Source organism: Choloepus didactylus, chromosome 4 (assembly GCF_015220235.1).
Source record: "Choloepus didactylus isolate mChoDid1 chromosome 4, mChoDid1.pri, whole genome shotgun sequence".
Taxonomy (NCBI): Eukaryota; Metazoa; Chordata; class Mammalia; order Pilosa; family Megalonychidae; genus Choloepus; species Choloepus didactylus.
Window position 1 is genome coordinate 90,986,940 of NC_051310.1, and position 19,293 is coordinate 91,006,232.

At 46.5% G+C, this 19,293-nt stretch overlaps 1 protein-coding gene and 1 non-coding gene across 6 annotated transcripts in view; both read right to left on the bottom strand.

Moving 5' to 3' along the window:
• NTRK3 (neurotrophic receptor tyrosine kinase 3) overlaps positions 1–19,293 on the bottom strand; it is a 358,606-nt gene that overhangs the window by 15,163 nt on the left and 324,150 nt on the right. The window lies entirely within an intron of this gene.
• TRNAK-CUU lies at positions 1,966–2,038 on the bottom strand. Its single transcript has one exon. It is a non-coding gene; the product is annotated as a tRNA-Lys (tRNA).

Consider the following 19,293-nt stretch of genomic DNA (forward strand, 5'->3'; position numbering starts at 1 on the left):
CAAACAGTGAGAGCCACATTCCATAGGATGAGGTCTTAAATCTCTTTGCAGTTTAATAGATCCCAGCATCCACTTTCCAATGTGTACACAAGATAACTTTCAAGGGTTTTGCAGATCGACTCCCATATATAGATTTTTCTACAATTGATTCAAGGACCTCCTCTGGTCCAGCAATCCCCTGTCCCAATTGCTCACACGCAAAAAGAAAGGCAGCCGGCTCTCTCATTCTAAATCTCAGGAGTAAAAACCTACAGACTACAAATGAAGGAACTCTGTGAAATACTGGTGTAGATGTAAAAAAACAATAAATGTCCCTAATGACTGGGAAACAAATCTTTTTGCAATGCTGGTAGTTCCCAATTACTTTTTATAAAGACTGAAAGAGAAACCTAAAAAAATTATCAGCTGAGAGATGATTTAAAATAATTTTTGACAAAAGACCAATATATAATTTTAGGCAAATGACTAGGTAATAATTTAAAGAATTCAGTGATATTGCTATAACAAAACTCCTTCCTTTCCTATCTGTTTATGTAATAACATTTCTCAGTTCTTACATCTATAAAAATGAAAAATAAGAATAGAACTCATACTGTGCCTTCTTTACTTTAGTAATAAATAATATCCATTAATGAATATGGGGACTAATTGAAAAACTTAAAGATGCATTTCCAGAAATATTTTACTTTTTATCTTTCATGTTCATCAAAAGTTGTAATACATTCACATTGCTTTGATCAACTGTATGTCTCCATGTATTACTAATAATTGTAATGATAACTCAATTCAGAAGAACTTTTATCATCTACAAACTTATGACCATTGGACATTAAAAATTAAATTTAAGTCTTTATATGTATTTTTACTGTAGTAAATTATGATGGAGTGACCAATAAAAGGCTTTCATGCATAAAAATACATTAAAATTCTGTGGGGTAAGTGGAATGAAAATATAAATTCAAGAAGAAAAAAGGAATCATGTAAAACTGACAGTTTAAGGGCTTGTTCATGTGTTTAATAGATGATGTATCAAATTGCTCTGGCATTTAAAGTTCATTAGATGCATTAAAGGGGTGATGTATTTATTTTTATAATATCAATATTTACAATGTTCTGGAAATGGCATAGTTTGCAACTGTTTAAAATTATTTTGAAGATTTTGGATGACAACTAAATGTGTGAGAGGCATACATGGTTTTTCAAAATTCTTTTAGAGGCATTAAAGTTTGAAGACCTCAGATCTGAGATTGAGCACCTAACGTGCAATGTCTAGGGTCTTGTCTTTCTGGCTAAATTCAATCACTCCCCAAGGCTGTACCCCAACCATTCCTAAAGCTATGGTGCGGGATACTGATTACGTGCTTCAACCTGGCGGGCCTGGGCCGGGGGACCGGATCCACCCCTGGGGAGGGTAGTGGGTACGGGTGACAGCGCCCTCCACAGCCCCCCGGGCCTGAGAAGGTGAGGCCGGAGGCAGGCCCCAATTCCTCACCCAAAACCAACCGTTGGAGGAAGCTTGCCGGGTAAGACCGCCTCCCTCGTCTAACCACTCAACCCCTCCGTTACAATGCAACGTCCCCTACTGCCAGTGCGCATGCACCAATCATTGTGCAACACCCAACAACCAAAGACAACCTCCGCGCCCTCTCAGAACCAATCCAAGCCTTTAACCTCTACAGCTACCCCGCCCTCTAAACCGCCCGTTATAAGCTTGCACTCTCCCCTAATAAACTCTCTTGGTTTCTTCACCCTAAAAAGAAACGTGTCCCGCCTGTTCCTTTCTCGCTGCCCTCCATACTTTGCACGCCTCCGCCAGGGACCTGGCCAAGTCCCCCGCCTCGCCCTCGCCTCCGGGAAAGAGCCCCCGCCGCCGGTACCCTCCTAGCAATCCTGAGAGCCTAGGACTTAGCAACCGGCCGCCGCCGCCACCCCCCCCCCAGACGAATCAACTGCGACCGCAACTGGCGCCCAACGTGGGGCTCGAACCCACGACCCTGAGATTAAGAGTCTCATGCTCTACCGACTGAGCTAGCCGGGCCTGGGATTAAAAGCCGACCCTGGGATTCAAAGTCCTCTCCACGCAGCGGTCCAGTGAAACCACCCGCTCGCCCGGACGCCTCTCCAGCTCCCCTTCTCCTCGCCTGCAAAGTAAGGGCCGCCTCTCCCTCGCCGCCCCGCGGAGCCACCTCTCCCTCGCCGCTCCACGTCTGGAGCCGCCTCTCCCACGCCGCTCCGCGCCCGGGCCACTCTTCCTTTCCCGCATTAACCTAGCTTTTGCCCCCGACTACCTTTCGTCTTCTCTTCCTATGTCCCCCCATTCCTCCTAACACTCTTACTCCAGTGGCTCTCCCTCTTCCCCTCCATTACTTTGCTGTGGTCCTTTGTGTCTTTGTTTCTTTGTTTGGCGCGGTGTGCCTCTTTGCGACCGCCCCCCCAAACTGCTCTCGCTACTAGAGGCTCCTGCCTTCTATTCTCGCCGTCTCCTTCGGCCTCGCGACCACGGTTTACCTCATTTTCTTTACTCAATAATCAACCCCCCTCTTTTTTTTCTTTTCTCACTCCGCTATGGGTAATCGTCTATCTGCACGCCAAGCACCCCAAGTTCGCGCTCTGGCGGGTCTCCTAGACACACATCGCTGTAAGGTGTCTGTCCGGCAGCTGCAAGTATACTGGGACCTCCTGCTGCCCTTTAACCCATGGCTCACCACTTGCCACCTTTGGGACCCCGTCACTTATGATCGCCTTATTGATCGGGTCACCAACGCCATGGAACATGAGAACAAGCGCTTCCCTCCCGGCTTGCTCCCCACCTTAATAACCGTCCGCTCCTGCCTTCAAGGCTCCCTCCCCCCTGATCGAGGCCCCATTAAATCCAAGGAGGCCCTATCAACCCAGTCAACAGATTCAGACAGCGATACTAATGTAGACCACGATTCGGACACAGAATCCTTAGTCGAGCAAATTAACAACACGCTCGAAGTCGCCCCCCGTAAACAAAGCAATACTAAGCCTCTCCAAAATGGCGAACTTCCTCCTTCTTCTTCCACTGAGGGGAGGAAGTGCTCTAGTGATGACGTCAGCCCTAAGCCGGGCCGGAAACCGCATGCGTTTTACCCCGCCCTTTCACAGGGCGGAGTTAGTCCGCCATCTTATGCCTTGGGCCCCGCCCTTTCACAGGACGGGGCTAGTCCACCATCTTATGCCTTAGCCACTCCCACCGCGCCGCTGTCTCGCGACGCTTGGGGCCTCCCACTTCCGCCTCCCCCTTAGGCGAGCTCCCCCTCGGAGCCGCTACCGACAGCTGCCGCCGCTCCTCCCACCCTGCCGACTAACAACCCCTGGCTGCCTTCTACACCTCAAGGCAACCCTTGGGGCAACGCTGCCCCTGCCCCCACCCCTGTGCCAGGCCCTCTGCAAGCGCGTCCTCCTTTCTCTCGTGCTTTTCGCTGCTTTCCTCTTAACCTTACCCCCACACCTCAGAAACCGTACGACTGGTATCCCATTGACTCAGATACTATCAAGCAGCTTCGCAGGGCCGTCAAGGAGGACGGGTTAGGTAGCCCATACGCTTCCCAAATACTGCAGGATCTCGCCATGGACTTTTGCCTCCCCCAAGACTGGGCCTCGCTTGCCCGTTCCATTCTTAACCCCGGCCAGTTTATTGATTGGCGTGCTCACTTCCAGGCGGAAGCAGCTAAGCAAAGCGAGCAAGACGCAGCCACTGGAGTCTATCATCACCCCGAAGCCTACTTAGGCACGGGAGCGTTTATAAATGCATCTGCTTATATTAACGTACCTGCCACCTTTTGGCCTATCCTTCGGGGAATCGCCTTGCGAGCATTTGCCAACTGTTCCGCCTGTCGGCCTACCAAATTCACCAAGCTCCTCCAAGAGCCAAATGAGCCTTTTGCCACCTTTGTCTCCAGAGTCGAAGAAACCTGCGCTCAAAAGGTAAGTGATCCCCAGGCCCAATATTACATGTGCCCATCCTCAAATCCTGGAAAATCGTACTGCAATTCCCCCAACGAGTACTACTGTGCATACTGGGGGTGTGAAACATTAGCCACTAATTGGAAGCCTCCTGTTCCTGATCAATACCTTACCTTAAAGTGGGCCCCTACAGGGTGCAAACTCCCTACAGTTAACTGGCTCGGCCAAGAAAGCGAGGAATCCTGCACACATCTTAATCTTACAGTGCAGCTCCCCACTGATCCCTCCTGGTTACTCGGTCGAACTTGGGGCTTCAGAATCTATGAGAAAGGAGCCGACCGAGGATCACTTATTCTCATAAAGAAGGAGGCTGCAAGCCAACCATGCCAAAATACTGCATTAAAAACACCCTCTGGCATAGGTCCCAACCAAGTCATTCACCCCCTTTTTCCACAGCTCTCCAGCCGTACCTCAGCTGCAAACAGTGCATCGCCAACTCCACCACCCCAACCTTTTCTGCCACCCTCTCGTTACTCCTCTCCCCTCCTCGGCCTTATCCAAGCAGCCTTCACCTCAGTGAATTCCTCCAACCCCAATCTTACCTCCTCCTGCTGGCTTTGCCTCTGCACCTCCTCCTCCCTGTATGAGCCAGTCGCCTCCAACCTCTCCTTTTCAGAAAATGCAGAAGACAGCCCCTCGGAATGCAATTGGAATACCTCTGCCGTCCCCCTAACCTTTCATTCAGTCTCCTTTACAGGAAAGTGCATCCGCCCTCGCTCAAGTAACTCTCCCAACCTCACAGCTTGTGCCAACTACTCATCTCCCAGCAGCCCTGCCAAATTTCTTATTCCTCACAACTCCTCTCAATGGCTCTGCTCCTCTACAGGACTTACCCCCTGCCTTAACGTGCAAACCCTCAATACAACTAATGAAACTTGCCTCCTAATTGTCCTTATCCCTAGGGTCCTATACCACAGCGAGGAAGACTTCTTCCTCCGCCTGGAAAGAACTGCAGTTCCTGCCCCTCTGCAAAAGCGAGAACCCATCACCGTCCTCACGATTGCCTCCCTCCTAGGTCTTGCAGGCGCTGGCACCGGAATCGCTGCATTAGCCAGTCAAGGCTCCGCCCTAACTCACCTCCGGGCGGCTGTTGACGAGGACATTCGTCACCTACAAGACGCTATTTCCCATCTTAAAAATTCTGTCAATTCCCTCTCTGAGGTAGTGCTCCAAAACCGCCGAGGTCTCGACCTTCTCCTCCTCAAAGAAGGAGGCCTTTGCGCCGCCCTAGGAGAAGAGTGCTGTGTATATGCCAATTCCACAGGTCTCGCCGAGGACAGCCTAAAGAAGGTCCGAGAGGGACTGGAACAACGCAAAAGAGACCGTGAAGCCACCAGCTATTGGTCCCACATCTTTACCCCCCTCCTCCCTTACCTCCTCCCCCTCCTCGGCCCCCTACTAATGATTATTCTAGCTCTCACCTTAGGACCCTGCATTATCCGCAGAATTGTCCAGCTTGTAAGGAAACAAACGGATGCTATTTTTTCCTCGTTCGTGCAAGTCCAGTACCAGCGACTCGCCACCTCTGACGCTCCCTACTCCGAGATGACAACCAACCCTCCGCGACCTCACCGCCACCGGTCAACCCGCCGACCGCGAGGCCCTTCTCGATCACCTGAACATCGCACCAACCTCGAGCTCCAGCTTCTCTGAACCTTCAACTTTAAACCCCCCACCCTCGTCCATCCCGCAAGCAGCAAGGCCCCTGTCGAGCGCCCGGGCGCCACACCAACGCCGAGCTCCAGCCTCGCTGAGCCACCGTCAACCCCTTTTCCCCTCCCCGGCCTCCCCCTTCCCTCATCCCTTAGCGGACCTCTCCGGTAAGCTTCTTCCTTTAATTAGAAAAGAAGGGGGAATTGCGGGATACTGATTACGTGCTTCAACCTGGCGGGCCTGGGCCGGGGGACCGGATCCACCCCTGGGGAGGGTAGTGGGTACGGGTGACAGCGCCCTCCGCAGCCCCCCGGGCCTGAGAAGATGAGGCCGGAGGCAGGCCCCAATTCCTCACCCAAAACCAACCGTTGGAGGAAGCTTGCCGGGTAAGACCGCCTCCCTCGTCTAACCACTCAACCCCTCCGTTACAATGCAACGTCCCCTACTGCCAGTGCGCATGCACCAATCATTGTGCAACACCCAACAACCAAAGACAACCTCCGCGCCCTCTCAGAACCAATCCAAGCCTTTAACCTCTACAGCTACCCCGCCCTCTAAACCGCCCGTTATAAGCTTGCACTCTCCCCTAATAAACTCTCTTGGTTTCTTCACCCTAAAAAGAAACGTGTCCCGCCTGTTCCTTTCTCGCCGCCCTCCATACTTTGCACGCCTCCGCCGGGGACCTGGCCAAGTCCCCCGCCTCGCCCTCGCCTCCGGGAAAGAGCCCCCGCTGCCGGTACCCTCCTAGCAATCCTGAGAGCCTAGGACTTAGCAACCGGCCGCCACCCCCCCCCCAGACGAATTAACTGCGACCGCACTATGGGTGGCTTAAGAGGAAAGGATGGAAAAAGAGGGAAGCAAAAGCAGCAGGAGTTGTAAAAACCCAAGGTTTTGCAACAGATGTTAATGAGAAGGTAAATCAATTAGGAGATTGTCTCTGCTCACAGTCTCCTACCTAAAAGCCCAAAAACCATCTGTCTCATTTAAGTCTCAGAGTGCAGCAACCCTCATTTCCAGAAGTGGAACCTGTGTTGGAAGTGGAGTGGCTGCTGGCTCCAATTCCCTCTGTGGGGAGAAGATCCTCCACTGCAGAGGATCCTTCTCCATGGACCTCCATTCCCATACCTGCTTTCCCCACTCATACACAATCGTCCCTTCTCTTCTGAACCAGCCTTTCCTGAACAAGGAATTGTGTTTGCTCATTTCCACTGCGTGACTCCAACTTCCCTGATGTCAGGGGAGCCCAATGCTCTGGGTTAAAGAGAAACTCAGCTGAGCTCTAGAAGGTTCTCAATCTTCCGTGGCTCACTGCACAGAAAAAGTGGCAGCTGTTGGATTCAAAAGAATACACAAGAAACCTGCAGTCCTCCAAGAGGTTCAAAACGCCTATCTTCATACAACTATGACAAGGTACAGAGGAGACAAAGTAACTGATATTCCAGACAAAAACCACTGAAACCCAGAAAAGGTAGACAAACATGGATTGACAGGCAAGGCACTTCTAGAACCACTGGAAGGATTCAAGTTTCTCCTGCTTGTGCTAAACTGTATGAGCTGAATCAGAATCTTCTCAAGCAGATGAGAAGGCAGTGACTTTCTGAGGAGTTGTAAAAACCCAAGGTTTTGCAACAGATGTTAATGAGAAGGGATTTTGTCATAAAGATTACCATGGATGGTAAGCACCATTATTTTTTATTTATTCAACTTTAATCTTTCTTGATTACATGTCTGAACACATAGAAGAGCCTCCATGTGCATTAAGATAAAAATAAAAGGCTTAGCAGATGCCTTCTTCACCTCTTCGAAAGTCTCCTGGTTTCCCAGATGCCCCAGCAAGCTTTGTCTCTTCTAACCTGCTCTGCCATGGCTGAGGGGAGCATCAGCTAGGGGTGGCCATTATCTTGAACATGACCTCAGAAGTACTCACAGCAGCCACAGCTACACTCTTTGAAATCATTGCTGCCCTTGTCACAGAAGGTTTGGGGATTTCACACATTTGGGATGTGCATCAATATTAGCTACCTAAAATATATACTACACATATCCATACATCTGAAGGGAGAAGGTTTAAACAAACATATGTGCATGGAAATGCTCATGCATTGGGTGTACATTGACAGACACAAACACAGGCCAGTAGATCATGCCCTGATCATATGGGGTTGATGAAATCTCACACACACATATATGTGTCCATTTGTGGCTTCACCCCAGATATGGAAATTCTATGGATGAAGAGATTGAGAATCTTCAGGCATTTCCTGAAGTACTTCTAAGCACCCTACCTAAATGTAGGAGGAAAGGTCCAAAGCCCTCTCCTAATATATCTTATCTCCAAGACCATAAAAATAAATGGTTTCGCTATAAACTAGTTGAATAGCTTTGCTTTCCAGAACGACTTAGCTAGCCCTGCTTCCTGGAATTTACATTCCTCTGGCCTGCCCCCTCCAGCTGCTGGGGACTTCTAATAGCTTCCCACCCCTCCCCTCCCCCCATATACAGGAGGCCACCAGAGCTTTAGAAATGGCAGGCTGCCTTGGGAAACTCTTCCCCAGTTCTATCTTCTCTTCCTTCCTTCCCCACCCTCTCCCCTCACTTTCTCCACTTGGCTGTCCTGAGTTGAGAATGCTGTATTTTGCATCTGTTTTTCACCTCTCTGTCTGGTCCCATGTGATCTCTCACTAGGCATGATTCTTTGGTGCTTGAGCCTACATTTCCTCCAGATGCCATCTGATGTCCTAGTTCTCCCTTGAGAGACCAGCCTTGACCTATAACTGTACACACTCCGGCTTCTTAAATCCAAACTTCATCAGTATCCAGGACTTAAAAGGAGAGCATTAATACTAAAGCTGTAGCTTATGAGCACACAGGATTAGAAGGAACCTTAGAAGTTACCTAGACCACCTCCAGATGTGGACGCCTTTGCTGAAACAGAGGCAGTGATTTGCTCAAGTTAATAATAGTAAGTGCAATGGAACCAGAATCTCAGTCTTTTTTGTTTTGTTTCACTCTTCATGTCAATTTATTACTGGATATGGTATATATATATATATATATATATATATATATATATATATATATACACATACATACAGAAGGGCATACAAATAAAAACAGAGATTGAATCTCATGAAATTTAAATTTCAATTCTATAGTTTCCTTCTTTCCCACCCTGATCTTTGTAGACCTTGGGCCACGCTTCTCCCAACTGTATGGGTGTGTGCCCAGAGATGTATTACTTCAAATATTCTTCTGATAGATCTACAATATGTGTGGTGCATGCACATATACGTGTCCATTTGTGGCTTCACCCCAGATATGGAAATTCTGTGGATGAAGAGATTGAGAATCTTCTACTGTCACACCAGACTTCTGACTTAAGGCACAATTGCTTGCCCTCTTTTGGCATCTGCTCTTCTTCTCGTTAAAGAAGAGCATACATTACCTACCTTCTTATAGACACAAATGGAAGATCTCAGCTCCGGGTGCTCTGAACTCTTTGGAGGGAAGGTGCAGAGAAACCTCTCAAGGCATCAACACTGCGTTGCCCCCTCCCAGCAGGACTTGGCAACAGCACATGCATGGGGCAGCCATTCAACACAACCTCAGTGGGAAGGTTGTCTCAGGCTGAGCCTCTAGCCCCAGGATTAGGAAAAACACTTCGAGTCTTCCACAACTATAAGGAGTTTAAGAGCCAAGCTGTTTAGCAGTGGGAGCCTAGAGAATAAATAGGCCCATTGTGATACTCTCCAGCTCTCTTACCTAGAGCTGCATCTGCCAGGAGCAAAGTTTCAGATGGAAGCCCCAGGAACACACACCTTTTATAACTTGTCCTTTTGTTTTCCCATTTCTAAATCCTGTCTAAACACTGGCACTCTTTCTGAGACCTCACTGTCCTTTACTGCCCCCAAGCAATATCTTTTTTTTATAGAGCAGACACTGCAAGTCTAAAGATGTGGTTTGAAAAATAATCCAGCCCTTATTTTTATTTCCAAATGCCTAGACTCAGAGTCTACCGTCTGCACTGAAATCTCCTGGTGGAACCAAAATTTAGGGATGTTGTTAAGAAAGCTCAATTCATTGAACAAAGCTGGATGTCTCCATTCAGCTCATATCCATGGATCATACTGGATTCAAATTGTTCCACTGAGACCTAGAGTGTTTGCTAAACATTAATGTGTAAAGGAAGGCAGGAGAATAATTCTTCATTGGTATAAACCTAGATTTTTAAAATTTATCCTCTACAGTTCAGGCACTGATAGTTAGATTCCAGTGTAGATTCACATACTTTATTACTGAAAATAAGGTAATTCCTTCCAAACAAGGTTGACTTCACCAAATACAAAGATGCCAAAAAATAAAAATTTTTAAATCTAAAAATTATAACTAATATTGAAAATTTGCGTACAGGATGGAGAAACTGAGGGTCCAAAGGAACTAGAGGATAATGTATAACTTATTCAGTGCCATTTACTAGCTAAGTAACCTTAGGGAATTTATCCTTTGTAAGACTCAGCTTCCTCATGTGTAAAATGGGGATAATATTACATTTACTCCGAACACATACAGAAATTAAACAAGATGTTCAATAAGACAAAGGCATTGCAGGTTTCCAATACACATACACATGCACGTTGCTTTGAATCTAAATGTTCCTCAAGGATGCTAATTTCTCAATGGTAATGTTTGTGTGCATTGCATAGCACTTCCCAATTTTTCAAGGAACTCTTGACATACTGACTAGCTATCCTTACAAGAATGAGGCAACCATCCCACACAGACCAACTCTGCAATGAAATGCCAGCAAGTCCGGGGTAGAGCCCAAACTAGAAGTCAATCCCTCACCACATTCCAAGTCCCTCTCATTATGCGCTTTGTGGGTTCCTGACAACTCCACCTACATGCATTGGGAGCAGCTTAAGGGCCTTCCAGGATCAGAGTGGCTGCCAATCTGAGTCCTTGGAATATTTGGCTGTTTACAAAAAGGAGGGCTTAGACATTCAGGAAGCTCAGCTAAAGCAAATCCCAGAGAAGACAAGATCAGGCTGGTTTGACTATGCAGTGTTCTCCTTCGGACTGAGGCTCAAAGACTGTACATCCTCCGTGTGAGTCCTCATGGAAGAAAACAAGAAAGAGCAAGGTGATTTGGATTTAATAAGGCAGACAATGAGACGGGTCTTTTTCCTCAAAAGGCAAACTTAGCTAGGAATCGAAGCCCCCAGCAGTCCTCTCACCATCTCTAATAACGATAACAAACAATAACACCTCCTGTTGATTGAATATCCTGGCAGTCTTACAGATGATGGGCACTGGTTTCTTTAATCACAATTCTAGTTTTATTACAAAATCTTACAAGCCTGCACTTCTGGCTTGAGTGCAATGGTGAACAGGCAGCAGATATGCACCAGGGGTGCTCAGAGAGAAGGACATTTTCTAATAATTGTTGGACCATTCAACCTCACAAACCAGCAAGACCCCCATCTCCAAGTAAGATCGGGCACTGGGTGCCTGCCTCTTAAGTTTGGGATGAGAGGCTAGGTGAGATGGCCTTCTTAACTGAAGACTTTTTCTAATCCCAAGGCTCTAGCAGCCTGGAGAACTCAACCTGCCCTTTGCATGGTCTGCTAAGCAGACCCCACAGCTGAATCCTGGGAGAACCTTGCACATCCACTACCAGAGCCCCACATTGGCTGCCCTAAAAGCAGACAGCTTAAAACAGCATCCGTTTGGTGCTCCTTATCTTCATTTATCTCAGACACAGCTTGTGAGGACTCATGAGGGAATGTTTATAAAGTGTAGCCGACAGCATGAAACTACCCATGTAAGTGTTAAGGTGTAGCATTATTTCCTACAATGACAAGGATTTCTGTGCTGATCTGACATCTGCTATAATTAGGGGCTGCTTCCAAACTGCCTCTGCAAGATTTGCCCACTGTGGTTTCCCCATATTCCTTGCTGTAAGAATTCCCAGTGTAGGATGCAGTTCATGCTCCTTTCGTCTCTCAGAGCCAAGGGTTCCTGGAGGTGGGGCAGGCTAGGAGGAAGCAAGCAGTTGTGTGTGTCTAGGGGCTGGGGAGAGGTAAACTGAGGCAGGGCCTGACGGTTCTTGCAAACTCAGCAGCCTGCACACTCCACTCAGTGCTGCAGGGCTAAGACCTCCCATGAGAACAGCTAGTGGTCCCCAGGATGGGAAAAGAGGGGAGCCCATCCTTGAACAGACCCGAAGGGAGAAGCAGTATAATATCGAGATTCAGCCAGACACACAGCCCCAAGTTCATTGCATGTTACTCAGTAATTAAGCTCTTTAAGCCTCAGTTTCCCATTTGTTAAACATCAACTGGATTAATCTCCTAGGATGGTAGTGAGGATTAGATAAGACAATGCATAATAAACATTCATCATTGCCTGGCTAATGGTAAGCCACAGTATATATCAGCAAGTAACAATCACAAAAATAGTGTGGTAGAGCTAGCAGTGTCTGTGAGAAACACTTTCAAGGTCCAGGATTTAGATAGCATAGGGGAATGGGTTTTGAATTTTTAGGTGTGCACCTAGATGGGGTATTTGGTGGTGAGGGATAGGAAACATTTAGACTGGTTTAGGAAGTAAATGTCCAGTGTTCTTGACTCTTTCCATGTAAGGCAACCCTGAGGAAAGATGAGAAGTCTTCTCTGGTTTTGTGCTGCTATAATAAGCAAACCATGCCCTTGTCCCTTTTCTCCTCCCTCCCTTTTCCCTGCCTTACTGAAGCATTTGCAGTTGCTTATGGCGCTGGTTGTAGGACCCACAGATCAGCCAGAAAGGCACGGCTGTTGCTTGAGGTAAAATCTGTTACTTCCAAACCACTCCGAATTAATCATTCTGGCTGAAGGGAGGCTCGGGCCTTTGGGACCCCCTTTTGTTTTATTAGCTGCCAACTCAAAATGCCAGGAGGAGCTGGGGAAGAAGCGCAAAGTGGGGGACAGGGAACACTTGCATATTTTAATGACTTCTGTAAACAACATATACCACAGCAGAAACCCACCATCATGGCTACATCCCCAGGCCAAAGGAAGTTGAAAGAGCATCATGGGAAAGGACATAAAAATACGCAATTCCTCCTTAGACTAGAGGCTGCCTTATCAAGCTTCTTGGAGCTGGAACCAAACATCCAACCCATTCACCGATTTAGCTGCTGGAACAGCTCTGAATAGGACAAGAAGGTAGAGAAAATCAGACTTTTCATGCACCTAAAGTTTTTCTGAAAACCAAATCCACCTCTTTACCTAAGGGAAGGAATGAGACTCTTTTCTGATTCATGAGACAAGACCCTTTAATTCTAAAACAAGAATGCTTGGCGCATGAGAGGAAGGAGCCCACAGCTCGCTTGCTAGATCTCTGGCAGGACCACAAATGAGAGGTAGTGGATAACATCCTTCATCATCACTGAAAGGTGGGAATCAACTCAGAAAAATTAACAGGCTTCATTTCTCAGGGGAAGCCTGAGGATGGGTGATAGGAGCAGTGAAAACACTCTGTGACCTGCAAAATGATTAACCAAGGTAAGTGAGAATCACTACTATTTTTATACATCACAGGTTCATAGTTAACCCTTCCCCTGAGAAATTCCAGGAAAAGGGGTCTTGATTAACCAGCTACACACAGTGTCTACCATGACTAGAGCCATTGCCAGCATCCCGGGAAGGAGGTAGCCAGAGGGAAGAGCTCACACCAAGGAGAGTCTGGATAGAGTGGTGAGAGCCCTGCTTGCAAGTCCAGCCATGCGCGTTCTTGTCCCAGTTCTACCAGGAAGTGCTACTCTGTGGCTTTGATCTCAATGCTCACACTGTAATAGTGACATAGTTGGACTAGAGGATTGCCACTATTCTTCTCCCCTTGGAAACTGCATGCTTTGCATGAGATCGTCCAAAGCATCATTTTCTTATCTGAATCAATACATCAAGAGTGCTGAACATCAGCTCAGCCCAAGGCCCTTCCCAACATCTGCAGCACTGGCAGCCTGACTTTCCAGAGTGGTGTTGGTGCATGTTACGGGCAGGCCAATGAGAGCCATGGGCTAGTACTCAGGGACTCTGGGGCCCGGCCTCAGGTTTACATCATAACACCTGGCTCATCCTTAAGGCCCTGTGTCCTCAACTATAAAATCGGTAGGGTGAGGGAAAGGTTGGACCAGTTGACCTTGAGGTAGCATCTGGTTCCAATACACTGTGATTCAGCAAAGCGGGGCCAGGATGACTTCTGGATGCCCCTCCCAGCCCTGAGGAAAGGTTAGAGTTCTGGGGCCCGCTTTTTTCCACATAGACCACTGCTCTGCAGCTACGTCCCAGGGTGCCTCTTTGCAGTGAAGGGTGTGGAGCACAGGCAGGCTCAGATGAAAGGGATGAAGGGGCTGAACCTCCACACAGCATCTGGCATCCCAGGCCTGCAGCTGTGGGCTGCTCCTTCTCCCTTTATAAACAGGCCCTACCCCTTGGCTTCGCCTTCAAGGTCAAAAGGCGGGGAAGACTGCACTGGGGATGAACCCAGGAGAAAGTCTTAAATGCTAAGCCAGCAATCCAGTTGGGCTATTTTTTTTTTTTTTTTTTTTTTTTTTTCCAGATCACTCCTAGTCAGTTATAGGCATTCATGTTTCCAAAAGCATAGAAAGAAGATGAGAGCAAGTGGGCTTTCTCTTCCCAAGTTAGTGAAACTGGGAGGAAGTGTCTTTCTCAGGGTCACCTAGTGGTAAAGAGGTGAAGCCAGGCTAAGGGGCTGGGGTAGGTAATCTCCAAGGTAGAGCCCCTGTCTTGATTTTTCTAAACCTTGGCCACCAACATAATAGAGGCAAAAAAGAGATGGTTTCAACATCCCAAGGGTGGCAATAGGGGCAGAAGGCTTGCCTTATTGCATGCCTATTCTGTGCAGGATCTCTGCTAAATGAATTAAAATGCTCTGGTTCATTCAATCATCCAACATGTCTAGGCACTAGGTTTTATTATTATCATCATTGCACACATGCAGAAAGGGTGAGTGATTTATGAGAATTCAAAAGGCTGAAGAGCAGAAGATCCAAACCTCAGATCTGAACTATTCCAATTCCCAAACCAATGTTTTTAGGTACCATAAAACACTCTCCCTCAAAATTGAAGGAATATTTACTAATAAAGTATTTTTTTTAGCACTTGTATCCCTCTGTTTATTTTTTAACAGTTTTATTCACACACTACACAATCCAACCTAAGTAAACAATGATTCCCAGTATAATCACATAATTATGCATTCATCACCACAATCTATATGAGGACATTCCCCTTCTTCCCCAAAGAAAGAGGAAAAGGAAAAAAAAAAAAATGAGATTAAACATACAAAAGACAGAAGAAAGATAAAAATAAAATACAATGAAAAGGTCAGACAACATCACCACCATCAAGAATCCCATTTCACTCCCATATATCCCCCTCTTACATACATTTAGCTTTGGTATATTGCCTTTGTTAGAATTAATGGAAGCACATTACAATGATACTGTTAACTATAGCCTCTAATTTGCATTGACTGTATTTTTTCCCCTATACCATCTAATTTTCAATGCCTTGGAATGTAGACATTCATTTGTTCTCCCTCGTTTAAAAACATTCTTATATTTGTATATTTAATCACCATCATTGACCACTCTAGGTTTCACTAAGTTATACAATCCCAGTCTTTATCTTCTATCTTTGCTCTGGTGTCATACATGCCCTTAGCCCTCCTCTTTCAACCATACTCACACTCATCTTTGTTCATAGTACTTAGGATATTATGCTGCCATCACACAGTATTGTGCTTTCCATTTCTGGATCTATACAATCAGTCCTGTTGAACCTTCTGTACTCCTTCAGCATCAAATGCCCAATCTCTAACCTCTTTCTATCTCCCAATAACCTGTGATCTCAACTCTCAAATTCTGCTCATCACTGTTAGTCCATATTGGTGAGATCCATCCTTTTGTTTCTGGCTAATTTCACTCAATATAATGTCTACTGTCTATCATTTTGTCTTTTGGATTTAATATGTCATATCTTATTTTATTTTTATTTTTTCATCTCTCACTCCTTTTACCATTACTGATAGTCTTCATTTCTACACTCTTCTTCGAACCTCTCTTTCCTGTCTTTTCCTATCTGCCTGTAGTGCTCCCCTTAGGATTTCTTGTAGAGCAGATATCTTGTTCACAAACTCTCTCAGTGTCTGTTTGTCTAAAAATATTTTAAGCTCTCCCTCATACTTGAAGGACTAATAAAGCATTTTAAGTAATATAAATCAGTAGGTTGGGGGTAGCAGATTTTGGAAATTGTGATAGAACCCCTGGAATTTGATTTCTATTGATGTTTTGGGTAAACATACATGAAGGCTGAGGGGGGATTTTCATGCAGAAATACCTAAATCAATGAAGGAAGATGGGAGCCTCTATCAGCCCAGAGAGTGTTCATAAAGTGACACCAGAACACATCATATGTTCCTCAAAAACAGATGGAAAACGCAGCCAGTTGTGGGCTTTGCTTCCTCGGGCTTTCCTTGCTGCTTTTGGCTGCATACTGCCCTGCCCAACTCCTGGGCACTGATTATTTCATGCCCGGTCAGCTGAATTCCTGATGGAAAAGCCTCCATGGTGCAGACAAGTCTTTGCTACTGAGCATCTAGGTCCCAGATAATCCATTCAACTGCTACTGCATTTATCATCATAATTTTCAATGATTGTTTGGAAATCTATTTCCCATTAATGTCTCTTTCTGTAAAATTGTTGTCTACCGCAGAAAAAAGAGGGAGGCAGAGTGAGGCAGAGGGAGCACAGGAAGAAGGCTGAGTGGAGATGAGAGGGAGGGAGGGCAAGAGGAAGCAACATAAATTGAGGCTGGTGACATTATTTGGGTCCTAGAATTAAGTCATGCCGGAAATCAGTCTTAAACCTGAATCCTCTTTTTTTTTTTATATTTTTGAGACAAGAAATTCTCTTTTTTGCTTACAGTAGATTGAGTTAGGCTTTCCGTCACTTGCAGTGAAAAGAATACTGATATACCACTGGAAAAGTCAACTCTCATTAGTCTCTATTTCTAGGATTCAAATATCTATTTCTAGAAATAATCCTAAGAAGAAAGACTCTGAGGTACCAGAGGCCCATGAGCAAAGCCACTTGCCAAGCCAAAGTGGAACTACATAAATCCTTTTCTCACTGCTGATTGTGGAGTTTTTTCCTTCCCTGCCCTGCTTGGCAGCACTCACACCGCAGGGCTTTACCAGCCACAAAGCATGGCAGAGATGCAGATCACTACGTGTGGCTCTGAAACCAGCATCTGAGCAGAAATCTTTCGTTGTATGGCTGCCTGAGCCCGGACGCCAAGCTTCTTTAACCAGTGGCATTTGGCCGGAGGTCACATCAGACAACCACTTTCCATTAGCGTCAGCCACAAGTGGCAGGATGGGAGGTGGCCACAAAAGTCAGAGGAACTAGCTAATGCTCAGGAGAGGCAGGAACCAGCCCCGCAGACCCGGGTCGAGGAGATGGCTTAACTCATGTCATCCCCACCAGAAGAGCCAGACAGGAGGTTGTGCCACAGTTCTTCCAGACGCACGAACTTCTCATGAGTCATTTGCCCCCAAAGAATTGTGGGAACAAATGGACTTGACCAACTTTGAAGATAAGACCCAGAACAAGGAGTATAGAATCATGTCCCAAGGATTAGGGCAAATTTCCTATTGAGTAGTCTTGGATGGTCCCCTTCTCTGTCGCCTTCCCTCTGATTCCCACAGCCCCTTGACATGAGGACCTGAGTCCCCACTTGATTCCAGGAAACTCCTGCCATCCTGTTCTGGGGACTTGCTATGCTCTGAGACACTCTATTTCTTCAGATTAGCAGAGAGCAAAATGCTAAGGGAACTAGGAGTTCAAAGGCTAATTGCCATTTAATGGGCAGAGTTCCTATCTGTGGATAAATCTCCAGGCGAGAACCCAGAGGACTGGGCTTGGGAACACACAACCAATTTCCCTGAAGTTATAAGGGCATGAGGCACCATACAATTAAGAGGCATCTGGCAGGGAAGAATGTATGGGGTTCCCCAAAGACCACTCTTAACTATCTCAAATAGCAAGATTGGGAATAACAATGAGAAGGTAGGAATCACATTCCACAACTTCAGGGCCATTAAACCATGTAGGCATTTGACTCCATCCAAGTCCTAGGGCGTTCTGTAATACTCTTGAGCTCACAGACAACTTCACTGCCACTGAGCCCACATCAGAGATAGCTGAAAGACAGTAATATCTAGCAGGCAGGGAAAGGAGCTCATCTTGAGTTCTCCTGGTATGTCTGGGCATGCGAAGAGACAGGTACGTGTTCTCAGGTTCCTTAGAAAGACTGGGTGTGTTTGGGTGTGGAGATAAATCCTGGGCTCCCTGGCAAAGCAAACAAGCAAACTACCTTTTCTTTCCACCCATCTCAATATCATTTGGCTTCTCTCTTCTGCATGCATGTGCTCTGTAGAGTCCTAATTGAGAACAGGGGTAAAGATTTGAGATGTCTGATGATATTTCAAGTGGACAGGGGTATCCCTTCTTTCTCTGGTTGTACGAGGCCCATCCTGCCACTCACACATACAGGTTGCAGCTAGGACAATGGCCCACCCTTAGACACAAGTCTGCGGGGGCACAGGGTCACAAGTGTGCTCCAGCCCAGGAGATTGCTGACTCAGGGGGAGAAGTCGGGAAGAAGTATCCTATGGAGGAAGAAGAATGATGAGCGTTGCTCCTAAGTCTTTAAGTATCGAAGTGAGGATGGGAACTCAGACTACAGGCGATAAGCAGTAAAGAACCAGGAATTGATAGGAAGCCATAATCCAATAGCTAGAAAACCACAGTGAGGGACATTCAAGTGACTGGATTATATTCCTAGGTGATGCTGACGTAATGATAAAGAAAATTCTGGGTGAAAGACAGACTTCTCCCTACCCATATGACACTTATCATGAAACTAAAAGAGGCACTGTCCTGAAGGGCATTGAGATACCTGGATAAATATGTTATAGAAGTCCCAGGAAATACCAGCATTGCAGGTGGAGAGAGCCTGCTTTCACATCAAAGGAAAACTGGAGAGGGTCACAGACACCCCAAAATAATCTTCCTTTTGCCGCAGCTGGCCTCTCTGGTGCATCTAAGTGGTGGTTTGTTTGCTACACAATTTTACCAGGAACCTACCTTATGCATATAGCAAGTCGCTACCCAATTATTTTTTTTTCTGAGAAGCACATGAATGTATACCACAAATAACTACAAGGTTATCCAATGATACTGATGTTCAGTATAGCCACAATATCTGAGATGCGGTCCAGAGACATCCTGCTTCTTGCTAATAGCAGTCCCAAGACTGGATGAGGTCAATCTGTGGATTCCATTCACAAAGGCAGACATGAAATTTAGGATAATCATCAAACTTAACTCTTCACTCAGATCCCTGTAGAAAAACCTTCTTCCAGACTTAAACTCCATTTGCATTTGCCCCACCCCTATTATCTATACACAGACCCCATGCGTCATCCCTCCTCCCCACGTGCGTGAAACCCAGGAACATGATACGCTGAAGTCAAGTCTCTGCCTCCTGCCGGGGGATGGATACCACAACAGGAAGACTTGCTTTC